Genomic DNA, 17,279 nt, shown 5'->3' on the forward strand with positions numbered 1-17,279 from the left:
CCTGGGGTCTCACCGCCCGTGCTTCCCTGGCTCCACCACTGACACCCCCAGTTGGGCGGCTGCCCACTGGGGGTCCAGTTTGGGCCGGTCACCCCAGGAAGTGGGTAATGTGCCCTGTGAGGACAGGCGGGAGGGGGCAGAAAGACCGGAGTCACTGTCAGCCGTGCTGCAGAAAAGCCCTCCGTGCCAGCAGACACCTCCGCCACTGTCTGCTCCCTCCCCGCCTTGCACCTTGTGACCACGTGGGAGGGCCTTCTCGCCCCGCCTTCCGCTCCTGATGGCTCTGAGGTGAGTCACTGGAGTGTCCCTTGCCCTGAGTGTCCCGGCTGTAACCGTTTCCTGGAGCTGCTGTAACAAGTCGCCACAAATCGGGCGGGTTAGACCACAGAAATCCCTTCTCTCACAGCTCTGGAGGCCAGAAATCCAAGTCAAGGTGCGGGGGGCAGCTATTCCTCCTGAGGACGTGAGGGAGGGTCTGGCCCAGGCCTGTCCAGCTCCTGCTGGCAGCCAGCACGCCTCGGTGCCCCTCGGCCTGTAGACGCATCAGCCCATCTCTGCCTCTGTCCTCCTGCGGCCCCTCCCTGCGTGTCTGTGTCTGTTTTCCGTCACTAGACTTAGGGTCGCCCTGATCCAGGATGCCCTCATCTCTGCCCTTAACCTTGATCACATCTGCAAGGGCCGCACTCCACGAAAGCCCACATTCTCGGGTCTGGGCAGACATCTCTTTCAGGGCCACCGTTCAGCCCCTATGCCAGGTTAGCAGAAGAACTGTCCCCTGCCTTAACTATGAGCTCATCTAATTGGTCCAAACTGGTGTCTCAGATCAAGAAACTGAGGCCAGAGGATGCAGGCCGGCACAGGCCAAGACGGGTTGAGGCAGGGCCAGGATGAGAGCAGGGGCTACTGCTACTGCGACCCCCCAGGGCTCGGTGTGACTGTGGGGTTCTGTCCTGGCCCCATCAAGTGGCTCAGACCCCTGGAGACCTCCTCTCTGCCTGCCAGCTCCCCAGCCCCCCAGCCCTGCTGCCCCCTCGCTGGCCCTGGGATCTCTGGGTGGGTCCCCCTCAGGACAGTCCAGCTTGCTAAGGGCCAGCGACGGTCCTGGCTCCTCCTGGCCAGCAGGGGCTGGGGCTGGCCGTTTCTGAGCATGGCACCTGACCTCTGAGCCACTCAGGACAGAGTCACAGGACGCGATGCCAAAGAATCCTCAGCTGGTGATATGCTGTCGCCATGACCGGCCCAGGCCTGCAGGACTGGCTGAGCGAGACCTGGGAGAGCAGCGGCCTGGACTGCTGTGAGCTACGGGGACCGGGGCAGGGCAGACACCCTCCTCCCCTCCCCTGCTCCAGGCCACCAGCTGGGGCAGCGCCCCACTCCTGGAGGGCGTGGCCTCCGAAGTCTGAGGCTGCTTCTGCTCGGCCCCAGTGTGGACGTGACTCATGACGGAGGCCTCCTGGGAGGGCGGAGGGACCAGGCCGAGAGCGATGGGAAGGGCGTCTGGCCACAGGTAGCTGCACGCGCGCTAAGCTCCCGGCCCCCCACCATGCAGTGGGGTTGGGGCCCACACCCTGGGAACAGTGAGGCCACCTGGCTGGGCGGGGGGAGCCCAGGCTGGGACACCCACCACCCGAGAGAGGCCAGGATATCTGGGGCCTCCTCTTTCTCTCCCGCCCCTTAGTCCGTGTGGGGCAGGGGGTTCCCTGGTGCCACTGCCAGCGCCGGCAGCGTTGTCCCTGGGGCTCAGCGTAAGGGGACGTGTGGGCACGTGCTCACCTCAGGCCTCTGGGTGCCTAGGAAGTGTGCCCCGGCCGCAGGAGCCCCCAGGCACTCCTTGGGGTGGGGGGACGTGGAACACTGGCCCAGAGATGGGCGACGGCACCCGGGCCCTCGGAGTGGACGGGGAGCCTGGACCCTGAGCGCTCCCCTCACATTGCTGGTGGCTGGTGAGCAGGGGCCGTGGTCTGGGGCACTGGCTTTCCACGCGGCAAAGCCTGGCAGCCCCTGGGTCACCCCGAGCACACTCTGTGCCTCCCAGCTCGGGGCTTCCATGGGACAGAAGCGCCTCTGCCTGTGGATCGGGACACGCGGGGCCATGGGCCTGAGTGGTTTCCAAGGTGCCTTCTCTCCGCAATGAGCCCCAGGCCAGGGCCCCCGGCCAGGCCCTGCTCCGGTCAGCGGACATCAAAGCGGGCTTCCTCGGCCCCCCGTCCCATCCTCCGGCTCCGACCGGGGGTCCTCTCGGGTTAAGACCCTGGGCACACCCGCCCTTAGCAGTTCTGTGTCAGCCTCAAGCCTGCATCGCAGGCCTCATCTCAGGAACGTTCCAGTTCTGTCCCCACTAGGACACCCTCTCCAGGGACAACTCCATATGAAGCCCCAGCTTGGAGGGGTGGGTTCCCCTGAGAGAACAGAGCAAAGGGGCCCGCGTGTAGGTCGGGTGGGTCCACAGAGTGCAGGGCTCCAGTTCAGCACATCTAGGTGTCAGACCCTCGTGATTCAAATCCCACCCCCACCCCCACCGCCAGGGAGCGACTAGCAGGCCTGCTCGACGGGACAGTCAGGGCCCCTCTACGTCAGGGCGTGCTGAGGTCTGGCAGGATCCCCACAGCCCGGCGGCCGCAGGGACACCGCCCCACCTCCTCCTGCCTCCCTTGCTGGTCGGGGATCCCCACATCCTGTTCCGTCCTCATCGCCTCAGGACCCCTCCCGCCCGGGAGCTGGGGCCCGTGCCCACGGTGGCCAGGGCATCCAGTGACCAGGCCTTTGCCCAGTGGCCGCCCTGCCCTTTGCACTTGGAGGAGGATTGGAGGAGGCCGGGCTTGTGGAATGACCCTGACCCTCCCTGCCAGGCCACTCGGCCCTACACCACTCTGGCCATCCACGGTGAGCCCCGCCCAGTGCCCTGCACCTGCTTCCCAAACTCTCCCACATCCTGGCCTGGCAGAAGATGCTCATCTTTGCAGGGGACCAGGAGAGGCTGGGTGCCCCTGGGGCTCCTTGCTGGCGGGGGACGGGGCTGGGTGCGGGGTGATGTCCATCCAGCCCGGGTCCCAGGTGCAGCCCCGGGCCAGCAAGGATCAACACCTTCACTCACCTGTAACCCATTTGGGCCGCAAGAGCAGGAAGCCCCTGTTTGAGCTGACGCCCATGGCTCTGGTCATCTGGGAAGGGACACGGCCCCCTTTTCCAGGCTCCCCAGTCTGTCGGCCCCTCTTCCCCCATGCCCGCAGCCCGCTCCCCGCAGCCCTCCCCCTTGCCCTAGCGAGGAGCCCTAACCCCCAAGAGCGGACCAGCCAGCATTCTGGGCACATGTCCCGGGGAGGGAGGGGCTGGCCGTGACTCCGGGCTGCCTCCTATGCTGTGTGGTTGCTACACCGAGGGCCCTGGGGTGTCTTCTCCCTTAACCGTCCCAGCCCTTAACAGAGGCTGTGTGATGCTCAGCTCCCGGGCAGGGGACCCCAGGCTGTACCTGCTTCCTGGTCCCACGCCATGGAGGACAGAACCGAGACTTCCATGCTGCTCATCACTCAGAGCAAGAGTCCTGTCGCCGTAACACGTGGCCACAAACCTGTGGCTCCCGATACACATTTACTCTCTTACAGTCTCCGGGGTCAGACGTCCTCCTCGGGTCTCACTGGGCTGAGGGCAAAGCGTGGGCAGGCCTGCTTCCCTCTGGAGGCTCCGGGGGAGAATCCACCTCCAGGTCTTTCCAGCTTCTGGGGCGCCTGCTCTCTTGGACTCGTGGCCCCTCCTCTACTCACAGCCAGTGACGGGCACCAAGTATCTCTCACGTTGCATCTCTCTGACATTGATTCTCCCCTTCCCCATTTAAGGGACCCCTGCGAGTGCCCCAGGCCTGCCCCGAGAATCTAGGGTCGTCCTCCCGCTTCGGGGGTAGGACACTAGGAACCTGAGTTCCCCCCTGCTGTAGAAGGTAACATAGTCACAGGTTCCGGGATTAGGGTGCAGACAGCCCTGGGGCCACTAGGCCGCCTCCCACGCTCGGCCCCGGCCCTCTGCCCACACGGTCCCGGCTGAACTTGTGCACGTGCATCTCGTCCCGCCAAGGACATAGAGGCTCCCCACCACGACTTCTCTTCTCTGCTCACCTCATCCACGGCGCCAGGCACGGCGGCCTGGAAGGATCGGATGGCCGGTTCACAGGCTGCCCATTGTGATTCTCTGGGTGGAGCCCACGGAGCCTGGCAAGCCTGCAGCGGGCATCCTCCCGCCCCAGTAAACAGGCCTTTGTTCCTGCGGCTGGGTCCCCACCCTGCGCTTCGCAGGTCAAGCCCAGGCTCTGAATCTGGCTTCCTGCCTGCTGGCTGGGCGACTATCCTGTCATCTGGTCACCTGGACAGTGCTGGGAGCTGTCACCAGCATCTGATGGACGAGGCTCAGACCCCAAGGCTCGGGGAAGGGTGAGCAGAGCCGCCCGGGAGCATTCAGCGTAAAGCCCCCGCTGGCGTGGAGGAGGATGCAACATGAGAATGAATCTTAAGTCAAAACCTGAGATTCCAAAGAAACGGCGGCTTTGTCGTGGGTACTGGGGACCCTCCCAGATCTCTGGGGTGCTGTTCATGGCTTCCACGCGGAGGAGAGTTCTCAAGGAAAGGGCAAGCCCCACCACCCGGCCCCATCAAGCGGCACTTACGCGTCTGCTGCCCAGCAGTGCTGGGGGGTGGGTAGCGGTTATTGTCACTATTGTCACCAAGGAAGAAAAGAGACAGGAGGGGAGAGTACGAGTGACAGCACCTGCAGTCACGCCAAGGGTTGGATCTGGAAGGAAAGGAGAAAGGACCCATGGGAGAGGCCAGGATCCCAGGGGAAGGTAAGCAGAGTCTCGACCCCTGGCCAGCCCCTCTCCCCACCTGGGTGGCCTCTGCTCCAGAAACTTCCATTTCATTCCAGGGAGACCAACTTCCATCCTGCCCTGGGACTGTGCTCCCTCTAGGAGCCACTGATCCCACTTTGATGGGTTTGGTGTCCCCAAGACTCAGGAGTGGGGGACACTTTGGGAAGGAGCCAGCCCCAGAAACCTGTCCACACGTGGAAGTGGCGTGTCCCCTCTGGGTGGGCTGGATCCGGAGTCCAGGGGATGGAAGGGCTGAGGACCTGGCTCTGGGCCCCTGCGCAGGGTCATGACCTGCTGACAGCAGTGAGGTGTCCCAAGGTCTGGGGGCAGCTTCAGGACAGGGAAAACAGGACCAGGGGTGGGAGAGGGAGGGGAAAACAAAGGGGTTGCTTTTGTGAACACAGACCTAGAAGGGGACGGGGGTATGGGACAGGGAGAAGGCAGGAAAAGAGGGAAGGCAAGAGGGGTTGGGGAGACGGGTTTTATCCCAGAATTTGTGTTTCCCCACCCGGCGCTGTTTGCAGAGGGTGCTGTATTCCCCATGGCGAGGGTCTGTCTTTCCTCCCTCCCCAAGGCCCGAGGCCACCCCGCACCCAGCAGGACCTCCTAGCGCCCCGGGAGCAACCAGGGCAAGTTCCAGGGCCACTTTGGATCCCCCACTTCAGTGATGGACCAATCCCCGCTACACTGAGGCCTGTCTGATCCCAACAGGCTCCCTAGTGCTGGCTTCCACCCTAGCTCCTGGAGCAGGACCCACAGGGCAGGCCGCATCCCTGAGCTCAGCCTGGGTCTCCAGGCGCAGTGATAGGGGCCTTGTACAGGTGCTGCTGGCATGCTCGGGGATGAGTGTGGCTCGCCTGGCACACCACGTGACTGGTATCTTTCAGAATCGAGCAGGAAACAGATGGCCCACTCATGGGGGGCGGTGGAAGAGGTTTGTTAATGAAAAGAACATTTCAGAGGTGTTGGCAGGGTTGAGGGAAACAGCAAGGGCTGCTGGGCATCAAGGCGTCTGTGCGAGTAGAAACTATGACCACCCAGGCGGGGGGCACAGGAAGGGGCACAGGAAGGACAGCTGTCACCAGGCAAGGGCAGGAGCCCGGGGAAGGACCACCTCGCAGGACCTGTGCTCCTGGAGAGACGGGCACTGTGGGATGCAGCACCTCTATGCCAGTCCTGCCCTGCCTCCGGCTGGCTAGGCCCAAGCTGGAAGCCAGAGGGTGACGGGGCCAGGTGAGCCAAGTCACCGCCTGCTGGGCAGCTTCCTGGAGCACAGTGGAGGCAGGAGAGAGAGGGATGGAAGTATGTGGGGTAAACAGGAATATCCAGTCATTACCCCCCAAGTAGTAGTGACCAGACTGTGATGATGATGGTGGTGGTGACGGTGATGGTAGTGGTGGTGGTGATGGTGGTAGAGGTGGTAGTGGTGGTCATGGTGGTTTGATGGTGATGGTGGTGATGATGGTGGTGGTGACGGTGGTGGTGATGATGGTGGTGATAATGGTGATGGTGGTGGTGATGGTGGTGATGATGGCGACAGTGGTGGTAATGATGGTGGTGGTGATAATGGTGGTGGTGATGGTGGTGGTGATGGTGGTGGTGATAACAGTGACAGTGGTGGTGATGGTGGTGGTGATAATGGTGTCGGTGGTGGTGATGGTGGTGATGGTGGTGGTGGTGGTGGTGGTGATGGTGGTGGTGATGATGGTGGTGGTGGTGATGATGGTGATGGTGGTGGTGATAATGGTGGTGGTGATGGTGATGATGGTGACGGTGGTGGTGATGGTGGTGGTGATGGTGGTGATGGTGATGATGGTGATGGTGGTGGTGGTGATGATGGTGATGGTGGTGGTGATAATGGTGGTGGAGATGGTGGTGGTGATAACGGTGACGGTGGTAGTGATGGTGGTGATGGTGGTGGTGATGATGGTGATGGTGATGGTGGTGGTGATGGTGATGGTGGTGGTGATAACGGTGTCGGTGGTGGTGATTATGGTGGTGGTGGTGGTGATGATGGTGATGGTGATGGTGATAATGGTGGTGATAATGGCGGTGGTGATGGTGGTGGTGATAATGGTGATGGTGGTGGTGATGATGGTGATGGTGATGGTGGTGGTGTTGCTGATGATGTCCCCAGTGCTGGAAACGAGGTAATCCCTTTTCTAGAGAGTTTAGAACCATTTCACGGCATTTTACTCTCTGCTTTCAGGTCAGCATCCTAAACTCCAGCTTTCCTTTGGAAACACTGCACGAATCATCCCCCATCCTCCCCACCCCTGTTCAGGCTGCCAGTGTATGGGGAGGGCCACCTGGCCACAGGAAATTACCTCTGGCCAGGACAGTCCTGTTGGCCATGAACCCACCCCAGCCGCCATTCATCCTGACCATGAACGCATCCTTGCCCTCCCGCACCACTGAGCACAGCCCACACTTCCTGTGGAGGCTCCAGTGCCCATAGCTGACCCCCTCGTACATGAGTTACTTAGATGCCAAGGTCCAAACAGGCCACTCACAGGAAGTAGCCACTGGGGGTGTGGGTGCACCGCCCCCCCCCCGGGCCCTCCTGCCCAGATGACCACCCACCGACCAAACGGGGCTGACTTCCTCTCCCCGCCCTCCACCTCTCAGCTCCCCCTCCTCCAGCCTCCTCTGTCCAGGGCGGAGCTTCTCCCACCACCAGGGGATGTGGGAATGTGAGTCCCAGGGAGGAACGCGCCAGCCAAGCCCCCGCCCCAGGACCTGGACGTGCCCCTCCCTCGTCTAGTGGCACGGCCCTCTGACCCTGGCTTCTTTCTGCATGAGTTCACTTGGTCACTCTTTAAACCAGGCTTAAGCACAAACACGCTCACACACACATCTGCGCACGCACACCTGCAGCACTCACATGGATACTCACACGAGACGTGTCACGTGCACACCCACGCTCACTCACACACACGCACGCTCACTCACACACACACGCACGCACACTGCAGCTTCCTTTGGCCACCCTGAGGTCTAGGTGCAGCCCCCATGGAACGTGGTGGGAAAACGGGCTCTCACTTGGTCCTTCTCGCTGCATTAAGGACCTCGGGCATAGGAGCAGACCCTGTCCCGTGTGGCCGTCAGGGCTCTCGGAGGCGCTTTGAGGGGCAGAGCCCAGCCTGTAGAAGGTGACCCGCCTGCAGGCTAGCTGTCACCCTCAGGAGGACTCAGAACAGCCCGGGTCCTGCCCCTACACCATGAGAATAGTTCTCTAGGGGTCACAGCAGGGTATCCGATAAGTGTTTGCACGGCTTTGGCATGGGTCCTGGAATTAAAGATGTCTTCACAACAGTGAATGGTCACTATGACTCATGGATGCCTCCCCCCAGCTCAGCCCTCTGTCCCAGACTCCAGACTGGAGACCTGCTACCCCCACTTGGCCGTCCCGTAGACTGAGCGAGGGATGGCCCTCCCCACCTGCCACCCGCATTCTTCCAGTTGTTCAGATCAAATCCAAGTTCTCAGGAAACCTCACTGTCTCTGTCTTCAGAGCACATCTGGGATCTGCCCACTTCACCTGGCTGGATCACCCACTGGTGTCCCTGCCACCCTTACCGCCATCTGTCCTCCACGTGCCAGCCAAGGAAGCCTACAACACGTGTGGGAGGTGTTGCCACTCGGCTTCCACACCCGGGGCTGCCTCGCCCACCAGCAGACGTAAAAGGGAGACCCCCCCCAACCCAGGCTGTCCCCATTCTGCCTGCCCTGCTTTTTATTTTATTTTTTAATTGAAGTGTAGTAGATTTACAGTGTGGTGGCAATCTCTGCTGTACAGCAAAGTGGCTCCGTCATGCACATATATACCTTCTTTTTTCATATTCTTTTCCATTCCGGTTTATCCCAGGAGATTGGATATAGTTCCCTGTGCTCTGAAGAAGGACTGCCTGCCCTGCTTTCATGCACCACATCCTCACCTCCTAACTTCCTTCTGTATCCTCTCTTTGCCCCTCTTCTGTCTTCCTGCACAAGTTCCATGAAGTCTCGGGTTTCTCTGTTTTGCTCACTGACGAGGAGGGTGCCGAGGCCCGCCCCCCACCCCCCGCCTGCCCCCCACGCCCCCGCCCGTGCCTGGCCCCCGGGAGGTGCTCAGCAAATATTTGTAAAGTAAATGAACGCACGGAATTCACCTCTATTTCCAGCCCAGCCAGGCCCCTAGAAACCCAGAAACACGGGCAGATTGCAAAGGAGAAGAAAGTCGTGGCCTTGAGGGTTTGAAGTGCTGGCTAAGAAAGTTTTTCTCTTCCTCAGACCTCTCTGCAGCCTCCTGCAGGTCTCCTGGGCGCCAGGTGTCGTGGGCAGCTGACCTGACAGGCTGGATAGGGGAGGGGGCTCTGGGGTGGCCTGGTGCCGCGGCTGCTTTATTTCAAAATGCCTGAAATCCTGGAATTGTTCCCACACAGCCAAGCCAGGGCCAGCCAAGGGCTGCCCCCCTTTAAGCTGGCCACTGGGAGGTCAGGCTTTGGCACTCTTCTGAGAGCAGAGAGCCGGGGTCCTGGCCCTGGAGCCCAGAGGCAGGCCTTATGGGCGTGGCGGCCCCGAGCGTGGCCCTCCCAGCCCTCCCCATGGAGTGGAGAGGCAGCCCAGCCTGGCCCCCTCACTGTCACATGCGGCTTGCTCAGGCCACTTCACAAGTCACAAGGCAGCTTTCCATTAGCGTCAAACACACGTAGATCTTGACCTGGAGCTGATGGGAGCAGAGGGGGAAGAAGCCGGCTTTAGACAACTTGCATACCTGGGGGGGTCACCAGGGCAAGACACCCAAAGGGCACCCTATCCCAGCAGCAGGGTGGAAATGGCCCTTGTGCACACCCCTCTCTCCCTCCGTCTGTCTGTCTCTCACACACACGGACCTGCATGGTACAAGGCAGGAAGAGTCCGTGGTACGAGTGGCCGCAGTGCCCACTGTGTACTTCCCAGACGTGTACTGAGCACCTACTGTGTTCCCAGACCTGTGTGCCCTGTGGGACCTCCCCGGCGTGAGGTACAAGGGCCCCGGAAAGCAAGAAGGTTCTCCTGGGGCGATGTCAGGAATCATCCTCAGGACTGTCAGGCGCTGGTGGACTCCACCTTCCCAGACACAGTTTCCTCTTCATCTGGTAACCAACCCCTCTTTGCTTTCCTTTATGGACAACTCCTGCCCGCTCCTAGTGAGCACAGCAGCTTTTCTTGTTGGTGTTACAGCCCCACCATCTCCAGGACCATCATATGAGCTGGCTGAGGTCACATGATCCAAGGCCAGCCAATAAGAGAACAGCATTTCCCCACTCACAGAAATCAGCACAGCGACAAGCATGTGATCCGAGTCCAAAAAATCAAAGTCCTGCCCAGGATGTTGCTAGAACAGAGAAGACAGTATGACCCTGATCATCCAACTTGAGAGTTCCAAAGAGCCCCTAAGACTAGCACTCCTGGGCCATCTTTACCTGAGAGTGAAGCCAACACAGGTAAAATCAGACTGAATAAGATGATGCCCGGTGATATCTTTTGAGCGCCTGGATCCAGCTGTGCCTGAAGGCCACTGCACCCTACACTTTCTCGTTAAGTGAACCAGCAAACTCCCTTCTTTTCTGAAATGAGCTTGGGTTGGGGTTCTGTCAATCAAAAAGAATCCTGAGCAATGCAATTGAAATGGGGTTCCCTAGACTTTTATAGGGGATAAAACTAACAGGAGGTTACTAGTAAGATAAAGCCTTCCTGGACCTTAAACGTGGGAAGGGAGTCCCAGGTTTGGGCAGGTACATGTGTGGAACCACCTTGTCCCTGGCTGCTCTCTGAAGAGCCCTCGGAGGCTGGGCTTCCACCCATTGGACCTGATGCAGGAGAGCATCTGAGAGGCACTCCTTCCGGCCTTCCGTCACCCAACAGCTTGGGGGAGGCGGTGTGGCACAAGCAGACCTAAGCCCAGACCTTGGGAGGGCAGATTGCAAAAATGCCCTGAAAAGAAAGACCTGGCTTCATGGCCACGACAAAGGGGAGTCTGAAAGTGAAGACAAACGAGAGACCCGAGGGGGACATTTAGATAATAATATGGCAATGGGTTCTGTCCCCTCAGCTGTCACCTTGAGCCTGACCGCATGCGAGATGTTGAGGCTCCGGAACTTTCCGGAACTCTCGGCCACTCTCTAAAACCTGGAAGAGGCAGCGTGGCCTGACTTTCAAAGCAGAGGGAGGCAGAAGCAAGAAGCTCTGTCCTGGTGAACAAACCACCACGAGAGCAGAGCGCTGGCCGGGTGTGGGCTCTGAGCAGGGACAGGCCTCTGGGAGGAAAGGTCTTCAGCAAAGCGGGGGCGCCAGGGCCTGAGCCGCCTGGAGGGAGAGAAGGGGGCTCTGGGTCCCCTCAGCCTCCTCTTCCCCCAGCCCAGCTGAGCTGTTTTTTAAAGAATCTGTGCAAAGAACTAGAAAGTACAATCACCCAACAATTCAGCTCTGAAACTAATAGCAGCATGAAAATAATTATTTCAAGCCATAGGTGGGTGCCTAGTCCCAAGAATTCCCACCAAAGTGGAGACAGCCTGAAGTAGCGTGTGAGCCCCTTGGGTGGAGACGACTGTGAGTCCTCTAGGGGACATCGTCAGGTTTGTGGGCCCCGGCCGTGTGCCTCTGGGGATATCTGGATGGACCGCAAGTGAGCAGACCCCAGCTGTGTGGGCAAACGGCGCAGGTGCCCCTCAGCACCTGCCTGCCGGTTGGGGGATGTGGACCATGGACCCAACTGACGGGGATGGAGCTGCCGGACGCCTGCACCCCATGGAGCCCAGGAGAAGGGACCGGCCGTTTTTGCAGTGCTTTCTGACTCACCTGGGCAGCCCGCCTCCACCGGGACCTCACGAGAGTCTCCGCGCACGTGGGGAGGGCGGTCCCGTGTGCGGAGAAACGAGCTCTCCTCCCCCTGCTCTGCAGCTCCTCCGTCGACACCGATTAGATGGGCGTCTGTCGCCCACCCTAATTCTGTGACTTTCACGGACAGATGGCCACACGTGGACCGGAAACAGCACACGACCGCAGGCCTGGGGCGGGCTGACCAAAGACAGCGGATCAGCGGAGCTGGCGTGTGACAAAGACCTCGGACCACATTCCCGTGGAGATGCGGGTGGGAGTCTGGCTTTGAATGTGCCGAAGCCGGGGTGTCAAGGCCCCGGGAGGAAACGCCCCACCAGACCAGGGATGTACCTGGAGTTTGGGAGGGGCCAGGGGCTTGCAGGACGGGCTTGAGTCTGGTGGGTGCCGAGGACGCTGCTGCCTTCTCTCTGGCTTCCAGGCTGGCCCCATGACTAAATTCTCTGAGTCGTTTCTGCAGTGTTTATGGAAATATAATTTTGCCCGGAGATGCATGTGTAACTGAGAATCTTTTAATGTCTGTTTACAGTCGCCATTCTTGCTTGAGCGATTACAAGCATCGTGGGAGCCGGTTGCAGCTGCGGTGGTCTCCGTCGGCACGGAGCCCTGGGCGCCTGTCTCTGGGATTCGAGGGCCGCTTCACCTGGCATAGTCCTCTGGGTCCAGAGCAGACAGTGACCTCGGAGGTGAGTCCATCTCTAACCGTGTCCTGGGGCTGCTGCCACAAAGGGCTACAAACCGGGCAGTTTAAAGAATAGAATGTCCTCCTCTCACAGTTCTGGAGGCGAGAAGTCTGAGATCAAAGGGTGAGCAGGGCCGTGGTCCTTCTGAAGGCTCTAGCGGAGGATCCTTCCTCGTTTCTTCCAGCTTCCGGTGGTTACCAGTAATCCTTGACATCCCTTGGCCTGTGGCCGCATCACCCCATCTCTCCCTCTGTCATCACATGGCTTTCTCCCTGTGTCGCTGTGTCTTCTTGTAAGCGCACCAGTCATTGGACTTAGGGCCGGCCAGAATCCATCGTGACCTCATCTTAAGTTTTCATACCTGCAAAGATCCTATTCCCAAGTGAGGCCATGCTGTGATATTCCGGGTGGACGTGAAATTTCGGGGAACCCTATTCGACCCACTACCCCATCCTACAATCCCACATAAGGGATGAGGAATCTGATCTAAACTGTGAGATTTATCAAGTGAGTTAGTGTCGGAGCCTGGACCATAGCTGTGTTCACATTCTCACCTAACATTCTTTCCAGCGTTCCAATAAACGTTGATTGCTAGGAACTCCACGTTAATCACGCCACGCCTTCAATGCCGCCCACTGCCTGCAGGAAGTACTGCAGACCCCACTTCCATCCTGCTGGGTACGGTCCAGATACGTCCTACTTCTCCGGGGATTGACAAGGAGCAATTTCCAGATACATTGTTAAGTGGATAAAGCAGGGTACAGTATTAGTGTGCTGTCTTCTGTGTAATGAAGAGTAAAATATATGAATATGTGCATGTTTATTTTTATTTGCAGAAGATAAAAGCACTGGAAGGATAAATCAGAAACTGATAACAATGGTGCCCGAGTGGCGAACAGTCAAGGGTGGCAGTTAAACTTCTCTGGATACACTTTGCTATAGAGTTTGTATTAAAAAAAACTACCCAATCCTTCGCCTGTGCGTTGCTCTTACTACTAACACAGAACACATCACCTCTGACACTTCTGACGCCAAATGCGGGTTTTTTCCCCACACAAAGCACTTCTATGACACCAGCTAAGTGTCCTACAATTGAAATCAGTTCTGACACTACCTACCTGGAGATGGCATCAGATCCCACGGGCTAAGGGCTCAGTCCCATGAGACTGCCCCGCACACACTTCAGATGTCAATGACAAGGAGTGGGTCCCCAGGTGACCCACAACTTCTGTCCGACTTGGCAACAAATCAGAGGTTCCCACAACCCTCTCCTGGGCCCAATGAATTTGCTAGAGAGGCTCACAGAACTCAGGGAAACACATTTGCCAGTTTATTATACAATAAGGGATAGGATAAAGGATACGGATGAACAGCCAGACAGAGAGACACACAAGGAGAAGTCTAGGAGGATCCCTAGTGCAGTAGCTCCTGTCCCCGTGGAGCTGGGGTGCCTCACCCTCCCAGTATGTGATGTGTGTCCCAACCTGCACGTTCTCTGAACCCCATCCTGTGGGGATTTTAGAGAGGCTCCCTCACATAGGCATGACCAGTTACTAACTCCATTTCCAGCCCCGCTCAATTTTCTGGAGAAGTTGGGGTCGGGAGCTGAAAGTTCCCAACTTCTGATCATAGCTTGTTGTTTGTGGTAACGACTCCCACCCAGGAGCCCACCCAGAGTCTCCTCACTGGACAAAAGATATTCCTATCACCCAGGAAATGGCACGGGTTTCCAGGAGCCCTGTGCCAGGAACTGGGGGCAGAGACCAATGTATATCTTCTATTATCTCACAGGGTTTGACTTCAGAACTTTGCAAATGTTTCCCATATTCAAAACATAAACTTGAATTGAAAAGGAAAGTATCCTTATAAAAGAAACCAACAAAAAATGTAAATTTATATAAAGTTTGTAACATAACTAAAGATTTATTTCAAAGGACTTCAGAGCATAGTATTTTGATTGTTTTCAGTAGGATCTATTTTAAGGACAAAAAGAGCAACAAAGAAATCCTAAGTATCTATCATTCAGTAAGTCTCATTGCTAGTATTAAATCTGGCATTGTTATTTGAAAGTATTTTTGTATTTCTAGGATAAAGCCAATAAATAATTACCTGGCTGCTGCGAGGAAGCAACATTATTAGTGTAAGAGAAAAACATACAAATAAACAATCACCTAGGTTAAGTATAACACGTGAGTCTTAAATTTGAATTGGAAATGTTAATGTAATCTCATGGTTTATTATTTTTTTCAATTTACTTAAACTAAAACCAAGACTAGTTCACCCATTTCTCCCACCCACCCTCCCCGTACCTCTGGCAACCACCAATCTCTTCTCTGTATCTATGAGCTTGGTTTTTTGTTTTTGTTTTTCAGATTCCATATATAGGAGAGAGCATACCATATCTGCCTTTCTGTCTGGCTTATGTCACTCAGCAGAATGTCCTCGAGGTCCATCCATGTTATGGCAAATGGCAGGATTTCCTTCTTTTTTATGGTTGAATAACATCTGCTGTATATGTACCACATGTTCTTTATCCTTCACCCATCAATGGACACTTGGGTTGCTTCCATATCTTGGCTATTATAAATAATGCCGCAATGAACATGGGGATGCAGATGTCTTTTCGGGTTAGTGTTTTCGTTTTCTTCACATAAATACCCAGAAGTGCAAAGCTGGATTATATGGTAGTTTTGTTTTTAATTTTTTGAGGACCCTCCATACTGTTCTCCATAGTGGCTGCCCCAGTTTATACCCTCACCAACAGTGCAAGAGGGTTCCTTTTCTCCACATCATCACCAATGCTTATTTCTTGCCTTTTTGATAATAGCCACTCTGACAGGTGTAAGATTATATCTTATATTGTTTTGATTACTTTTTCCTGATGATTGGTGATGTTGAGCATCTTTTCATACCTGTTGGCCATCTGTATATCTTCTCTGGAAAAACATCTATTCAGATCTTCTGCCCATTTGTTAATCAGATGTTTTTGGCTATTGAGTTGTATTTTTTTAATATTTTGGATATTAACCGCTTATCAGACATATGATCTGCAAATATTTTCTCCCATTCAGTAGGCTGTCTTTTCATTTTGTTGATGGTTCCCTTTGTTGTGGAGAAGCTTTTAGTTTGATGTCATCCCACTTTATTTTTGCTTTTGTTGCTTTTGCTTATTGTGTCAGATTTTTAAAAAGTCATCACCAAGACCTATGTCAAGAAGCTTACCAATTATTTTTTCTTTTAGGAGTCTTATGGGTTCAGGTCTTACATTCAAGTTTTTAATCCGTTTTGAGTTAATTTTTACGTATGCTGTGAGATAGTGGTCCAGTTTCATTCTTTTGCTTGTGGCTGTCTAGTTTTTCCCAGTACCACTTACTGAAGAGACTGTCTTTTCCCCATGTTATATTCTTGGCTCCTTTGTCATAAATTAATTGACTATATTTAGTGAGTTTTATTTCTGGGCTCTCTAATCTGTTGCATTGATCTATGTGTCTATTTTTGTGCCAGCACCATACTGTTTTGATTACTGCAGCTTTGTAATATAGTTTGAAATCAAGTAACATGATACATCCAGCTTTGTTTGTCTTTCTCAAGATTGCTTTGGCTATTCAAGGTCTTTTATGGTTCCATACAAATTTTAGGATTGTTTGTTCTATTTCTGTGAAAAATGCCATTGGAATTTTGATAGGGATTACATTGAATCTGTATATTGCTTCTGGTAGTATGAACATTTTAACAATGTTAATTCCTTCAATCCATGAGCATGAATATCTCTCCATTTACTGTGTCTTCTTAAATTTCTTTTATTAATGTCTTGTAGTTTTCAATATATAGATCTTTCACCTCCTTGACTAAATTTATTCCTAGATATTTTATTATTTTTGATACAATTATAAATGGGATTATTTTTTAAATTTCTTTTTCTGACAGTTCATTATTAGTGTATAGAAATGCAACAGATTTTTGTGTATTGATTTCATATCCTGCAACTTTACTGAATTCATTTAATTAGTTCTAACAGTTTTTTGATGGAGGCTTTAGAGTTTTCTACATATAAAATCACGTTCTCTACAAACTGTGAAAGTTTTACTTCTTCCGTTCCAATTTGGATGCCTTTTATTTTTTTCTTGCCCAATTGCTCTAGTTAGGATATCCAATACTAGGTTGAATCCAAGTGGCAAGAGTGAGCATCCTTGGTTTGTTCCTGATGTGAGAGGAAGAGGTTTCAGCTTTTCATTGTCGAGTATGATTTTAGCTGTGGGCTTGTCATATGTGGCCTTTATTATGTTGAGGTATGTCTCCTCTATACCCACTTTGTTGAGAGTTTTTTTCATAAACGAATATTGAATTTTGTCAAATGCTTTTTCTGCCTCTATTGAGGTGATCATACGATTTTTATCTCTCATTTTGTTAATGTGGTGTATTGCACTGACTGATGTGCAGATGTGGAACCAGCCTTGCATCCTGGGATAACTCTCTTGATCATGATGCCTGATCCTTTTAATGAATTGTTTAATTCAGTTTTCTAATAGTTTGCTGAGGATTTTTGCATCTATGTTCGTCAGGAATATTGGTTTGTAAATTTTTTTCTCGTGGCACTCTTGTCTGGTTTTGGTATCAGGGTAATATTGGCCTTGTAAAATGAGTTTGGAAGGGTTCCCTCCTCTTCTATTTTTTGGAAGATTTGAGAAGAATGGTATTAATTTTTATTTGAATGTTTGGTAGAATTCACCAGTGAAACCATCTGTCCTAGACTTTTGTTTGTTGGGAGGTTTTTGAGTACTGATTCCATGTCCTTACTAGTAATTGGTCTGTTCAGATTTTCTATTTCTTCATGATTCAGTCTTGGCAGTTTTTATGTTTCTAGGAACTTATCCATTTCT

The 17,279-nt window shown here is 54.5% G+C and overlaps 1 long non-coding RNA gene across 1 annotated transcript; it reads left to right on the top strand.

The window, feature by feature from the left end:
* The first annotated feature begins 12,321 nt into the window (after positions 1-12,321).
* Positions 12,322-13,309, top strand: LOC132423923 (uncharacterized). The gene is made up of 3 exons (XR_009519137.1): positions 12,322-12,402; positions 12,970-13,077; positions 13,236-13,309. It is a non-coding gene; the product is annotated as an uncharacterized lncRNA (long non-coding RNA).
* The last annotated feature ends 3,970 nt before the right edge of the window (positions 13,310-17,279 follow it).

This window comes from Delphinus delphis, chromosome 4 (genome assembly GCF_949987515.2).
Source record: "Delphinus delphis chromosome 4, mDelDel1.2, whole genome shotgun sequence".
NCBI classification, from domain to species: Eukaryota; Metazoa; Chordata; class Mammalia; order Artiodactyla; family Delphinidae; genus Delphinus; species Delphinus delphis.